Source organism: Herpailurus yagouaroundi, unplaced genomic scaffold (genome assembly GCF_014898765.1).
Source record: "Herpailurus yagouaroundi ecotype Mexico unplaced genomic scaffold, PumYag 199, whole genome shotgun sequence".
Taxonomy (NCBI): domain Eukaryota; kingdom Metazoa; phylum Chordata; class Mammalia; order Carnivora; family Felidae; genus Herpailurus; species Herpailurus yagouaroundi.
The window spans coordinates 18,799,912-18,806,123 of NW_024412430.1; the positions used below are offsets into that span (position 1 = coordinate 18,799,912).

At 46.3% G+C, this 6,212-nt stretch overlaps 1 long non-coding RNA gene across 1 annotated transcript; it reads right to left on the bottom strand.

Moving 5' to 3' along the window:
• Nucleotides 1-1,766: 1,766 nt before the first annotated feature.
• On the bottom strand, nt 1,767-5,841 carry LOC121013727 (uncharacterized). Its single transcript, XR_005782886.1, has 3 exons — nt 5,693-5,841; nt 3,310-3,412; nt 1,767-2,930 (listed from the first exon to the last, which is right to left on the bottom strand). It is a non-coding gene; the product is annotated as an uncharacterized LOC121013727 (long non-coding RNA).
• Between the last annotated feature and the right edge of the window lie 371 nt (nt 5,842-6,212).

Sequence of the window (6,212 nt, forward strand, 5' to 3'; positions counted from 1 at the left end):
AGGGGCACATTTGGGGGAATGTGCCACTCTTGAAATATTGGACTGGCAAATGTAACCTGGCAAAGTGACAGCAAATATTCCAACTCCTCACAATAATAGTAGGGTTTTCCTATGGGATATCCTATATATATCCTATCCTATATTTAGGACACTTAGGTCAGATTCCACGAAAACTCAAGTTCGTCCTGTGTTACTAACTGTTACATAAAGAGGATGAAGACCATTAATTAACATTAAAATAAGTCCACAATTTTGGCACAGGTCTAACCTGTGAACAAAGACATAAAGCAGGAAGAATTTGGTGCTGCAGAAAAATGGAGTTAATTTTTCTATAACAGCAAATGTGAATTTCTTTCTTGCGATTTCACCTCTCACTTGGTTAGGTCTTCATAGAAGAACTTTCGATCTGTGATCTCATTTTACCCTTATTTAAAAAAAAAAAATCTTATTTTTGCTTCTTTCTACAAAATTATTAACCACATTTCCCCGACTACAGAAGCTAATCTCCTTTGCCTAAAGTCAGTTAACCAGGAAGGAGAGATCCCAAAGTCTCCCGTCCTGGAACCTAAGTTATTTACAGCCAACCACCAAGAACTCCTAACTAATGATAACATCTTCCTCTCTATTTAAAATTTCTCTCTATTAGAGGATTTGCAGATCCTCCACACAATAATTTTCTACAGCCAGATCTATGCTGTGGCGTTTTTAAAAAAAATTTTTTTTAATGTCTATTTATTTTTGAGAGAGAGACAGAGAGCGAGCAGGGGAAGGACAGAGAGAGAGAGAGGGAGACACAGACTCTGAAGCAGGCTCCAGGCTCTGAGCCATCAGCACAGAGCCCGATGCAGGGCTCGAAACCACGAACCGCGAGATCATGACCTGAGCCGAAGTCGGATGCTCAACCGACTGAGCCACCCAGGCGCCCCGATGCTGTGGCACATTTGATAGTATATTGTATTAGTAACAAATATTCTCCATATGCCAGTATGTAAGAGTAAGTAACATCTACTTTTTACATGGGAAAAGCAGTATGATTTGGAGATATGTATCATGAAACAGAGTCCATTTGAAAAGAATTTTATCAAGCTCATCGCACCCAAGAAAGAATAGCTAGAAGCAGATTCTGTTCGGAGAGCAGGTGACATTTCCTGGGAAAAATTGCGTCATCACCTCTAATTCTGCTCTCTAGAGATAACCGTTATCAACATTTGCTATGTACATCCTTCTGGTTTTTTCCTATGCATGATTTTGTATATATGGTCATTTCTCTTTCCATAAAAATGGTGTTAAACTGTATATACTGCTTTGTACCCTGTACATGTCATGTAGAGGTACACCGTTAACATTTTCCATGTCAATAAATATTCTTCTATGGCTTAAAACAAATCTTATTTTTTCTTACGGTAGACTTGCGTAAGTATACCTGTCAGGAGCAAACAGCAGCCAGGGTGACTCTAAAATATTATTTCCTAAAGAAAAACAATTACATGATGATATTTTTGTAGTTGAAGGCATGGTGTCCTTTAAGGTATTACTTTGGGGGACCGCGTATTATTCAAACGGTACTGAAATCGCTGGAAATAGGTTGAGTTTCTCTTTGGCGAGTCCATTGATACCGTTTTGTGGCCAATGTCTAGAACTGCAATCACGAAACCAAAATGATTTCATTTCGTTTGCAAATGCTTTGCAAAATAAAATGATATTTGTCCTAACTTTTGAAAGTGTCTACAAAATAAAATAACAGAGCATGTATTAGTTTTCCGGCTTTATTGAAGCATCAGCCATAAATAAAAGTGTATGTTTTAGAAATGTGCAATGTGCTGATTTGATGGTGCCCCTTCTTCCAACCCCTGACCATCCTCCGACCTCTTTTCCCACTGAACCCTTTGGAACCACGTTTTCTCAGGCATCCTCTGCTTCCAGGACCACCTGGTCAACGCGCATGTGTGGGCCTCCTGCCCCTCCTTCTAGGCTTCTGCTTTGACCTCAGGGATGGGGCTCAGGAGCCCATGGGCCACTTCTTCCTCCATTTGGCCAAAGAAAAGCTCAGGGCACCCGGCATCTCTTGAAGATGCAAAACCAGCATGGCAGCCGTGCCCTCTTCCAGGATGCACCAAAGTGGTCCCAGGATGAGTGGAGTAAACCCTTGGACGCCAGGGAAGCTGCCACGGCCCTAGAGAAAACTGAACCAGACGCCTTTGGATCTGCACACCCAGGGGTCTGCCCGCACAGACCCCCACGTCTGTGGCTTCAGAGAACTGCTTTCTGGATAAGGAGGTGAAACTCATCAAGAAGACGGGCGCCACCTGACTCACCTCCATGGGCTGGTGGCCCCCAGGCTGGGCTGGTGGAGTATCTCTTGGAAAGGCTCAGCCTTGAGCATATATAGGAGCCTCTGATCCTTGAAGTCCCCTCTGGCATCCCCCTGGTGTCAAGGCTCCTTGACACGTCTCTCTGTAGCCACTGGCAGCTTTTCAACCACCCTGGAGTCCTCTCCCAAGCTGTGGACCAAATGAAACAATAAAGCTTTTTCCAGTAAAAAAAAAAAAAAAAAAAAAAGACAAAAAGCCGCATATAAGTGGATCCGTGCAGTTCAAACCCATGTTGTTCAAAGGTCAACAGTACTTATTTCCAATTGGACCACTTGCCTATTGGTGGAAAAATTAAGGCAGAGTCTCAAAATTCACTTTATAACACAATTAAGCTCTTAGACCCTGATAATGATAGAAGGTTTGGCATAGAGAATAACGGCTTTCATAGGTGATGTCTCCATCATAACTGCAGGCCGAGCTATCCCGAGGATCCCAAGAGAGGCCCACGGGATTGCCGATGGGGGATGCCATTTCCATGAGCGCGTTGTCGGCACTTTCCATCAAAGCATGATTCTTCAGGCTAATAAACCGGTAAATAATGTCCTAATGAAAGTTCTCCTAAAGACAGAAAGAGATCGTGAAGGTGAAGAAAACCCCGAAGCTTCTAACTGTACGAAATTATACCTAATCGTCTGCTGAGGGCTTCATAAAATTCACGCCTAAGCTTTCTGTTTACTATTTTTAACTGTACATTACCTGAAACACATTTCATTAACTGGTCTCTTCTCTTCTAGCTGATCGTGTTAAGTAGCCCGGGTGCAGGTGTTTAATGGCTGGTTCAGACCATTTTGCTGTTTACCAGGAGCACTTAACGTCTGAGTGAGTCTTCTCAAGGCTCTCCTGTGCTCTCTTCCCCCGTGCGCACCGACGCCCCCCAGTTAATCCCCCCGGCGCTCAGAAGCAGCCATCCACCATGTCGCTTTCTTCCCGTGCTCACCTGTTTCCCTCTTCCGAGCCCAATTACCAGCTCTCCACGAGACTCAAAGGGCCCTTGTATAGTGACAGCACTTCAGCCTCGGGGAGAAATGACAGCCGACCTCCTAATAGAACCAGAAGAGAAAAACCACACGGAGCAAATTGCAAGGACTTTCTCACAGTATCACCTGGGCTTCTGAGCACCTGCTCCGGGGGGGGGGGGCACAGGGCCAGCTCAATAGCCACGCCCCCGATAAGCCACGTGTCCGTTGTCCACTGCTGTCCACTGCCGTATCCGGTGACTTAATAATCAACAGCCACTGAGTGGTTCTTGCTCCTGCAGTCTGGGCAGGGCTGGATGGGGACAGCTTTTCCCTCCTCTGCATTACATGGTGGGGGAACAGCTTGAGTGGGGGCCGGACGACCCGCTTCCAAGATGGCCTGTGGATGCCGGCTGTCGGCTGAGAGTTCTGCCACGGCTGTCTGTCCACCTCAGCCCTCCTCTGGCGGCCTCCCCTGTGGCTGTAGGGTGGGCTTCTCGCAGCACAGTGGTCTTGGGGTATACGACTACGGACTTCCCTCAGAGCCCCATGTGAAGCTGCCGGGATTTTTTAAGCCTTAGGCTTGGCAAAGCACCACTACCCTCTCTTGGTTAAGGTGAATCACAAGGGCACCAGATTCCCCAGGGGGAAGCTACATAATGGTATAAATACCAGGAGGTGTGACGGTTTCAGACACCATCTGAATCACCAAGAAAAGGTGATTCAGGCCCACAGGCTACCGGAAAAGGCAGGTTTATGTGTATTATAATTGGATATTTTTTCAACCAAAATACATTAAAATTTTCTTTAATGTTTATTTAGTTTTGAGAGAGATATATGAAGTGTGAGCGGAGGAGGGGCAGAGAGAGAGGGAGACACGGAATCGGAAGCAGGCTCCAGGCTCGGAGCCGTCAGCACAGAGCCCCACGGGGGCGGGGCTCGAACTCACGAACCGTGAGATCATGACCTGAGCCGAAGTCAGACGCTCAACCAGCTAAGCCACCCAGGCACCTCCCAAATGCTTACATTATTAAATAGAATTTACTGTTTCGGGGGCCACATTTTCAGGACCTTTGTGGCTGAATGGAATAACTCCGCTCTTACTGACTCTGGACATGAGACATCGCTGTATGCTTCACCCTATGTGTACAGTTTGAGATTTGTACCTTTTGGTTGATTGGCAAATGAGCACAAGTTTCAGTGGACAGGACCCCCGGCTTGGCCCACCCAGTATCAGGGCCAGACACGGCCTCGGTGGACAGCAGAGAAGGCTAGTGGGCCAACTACCAGAAGGAAGGAGGCCCCACCACTTACTTCATGGGCCAAGCTCGATAATGCAGGTGTTGTTGGGAAAGACCAATAGGACCAAACTGAGGGTTGCAAGGCAATAAAAGAGGAAGGTGGGGCACCTGGGCGGCTCAGTCGGTTAAGCGTCTGACTTTAGCTCAGGTCCTGATCTCACCGTTCGTGAATTCGAGCCCCACATCGGGCTCTGTGCTGACAGCTCGGAGCCTGGGGCCCGCTTCGGATTCTGTGCCTCCCTCTCTCTCTGCTCCTCCCCCGCTCACATTCTGTCTCTCTCTCTCGAAAATAAACATTAAAAAAAATTTTTTTTTTAAATAAAAGACAAGGAGACAAAGTGGGCAGCTGAGTAGAAGCAGCTGACTGTTGCTCTGCAGGATAAGAGAAAAAAGAAAGCTATGGATCTTCTTGTCAATTCGAAAGAGCTACACTACCTTTCCTTGAAGGAAGGGTTTGAGCTTCATGCAAGAAGGCTGTTAAGAATTCTTGTGTAAGGGCGCTGAAGCTGTATGTTGAAGGAAAGGCCTGGGCGATTTATTGCCCTGTGTCCCCAAAGGGGATGCCCCCCACTCCTCACTGAATGACACACTAAGGAGTCAGACGGTGGTGTATTTCACCTGTGAGTATCTTGGGCCTCCGAGAGAATTTGTGCTTTCCAAAATTTTTGGGCCCTTTTTTCCTAGGATGCTCAGTGGACATTACATTATGGGCGCCATATTTTTGCCTCCTCCAGTTCCACTAATTCCATGGGCCAAACTGGCAAACGTAGTTGGGTGAAGATTTCGTACTGTTTCCAGGTTTGAAGCCCAGACCAAGTGGATAAACTTCTACTGTATATATGTTAACATGTTAGGGTAGCCAGGAAAGTTCCCTCGCTTACAGGGAGACTGAGCCAGAGGTGGAGAATGTTTGAAATAGGGACCGTCACCGGGAAGTCCACGCGAGGGGAGCACCTCCAGGGGTCGGCCTAGGAGGGATGAATATAAAGAAACAAATCACGGAAGAAGCACGGGAGTGAATTAATTTTGGCGGGTGTGGGATGTGGGGAGGCAGAATCGCTACCTTAGGCGTCCTTCTCTGTAGGGCTGGATCCTTTTGTTCGCCTTCTCCTGATGTAGCCACGAGTCTCTTGTGGATGAGGACCAGTAGGCAGAGAAGCTTCTGGAAGGACTGGCTCTGCTAAGGACCGGCTAAACCTTGACTGATACGTCCTTCAAAAATACAAACGACATCTTAGAGATGATTTACCTTCAGCAGAACTGCATTACAAGAAGCACTAAAGAAATTCTCCAACCTGAGGAGAAATGTCACGACAACAATCCAAAAATGATTTCCTCCAGAAAATAGAGCAGAGGAAACACTCTGGGAAGAGGGAATGACTTCATTTTATGAGGTCAAATAACCTTGATACAAAACTAAACAAAGGCATTGCAAGAAAATTACCGACATCAACATCCCTCATGAGCACAGACATAAAAATCCTTCACAAGAATATCAGCACACCAGACCCGGACGTTTATAAACAGGATGACACATTTTGACTATGTAGGGTTATCTCAGAAACTTAAGGGTGGTTTAATGT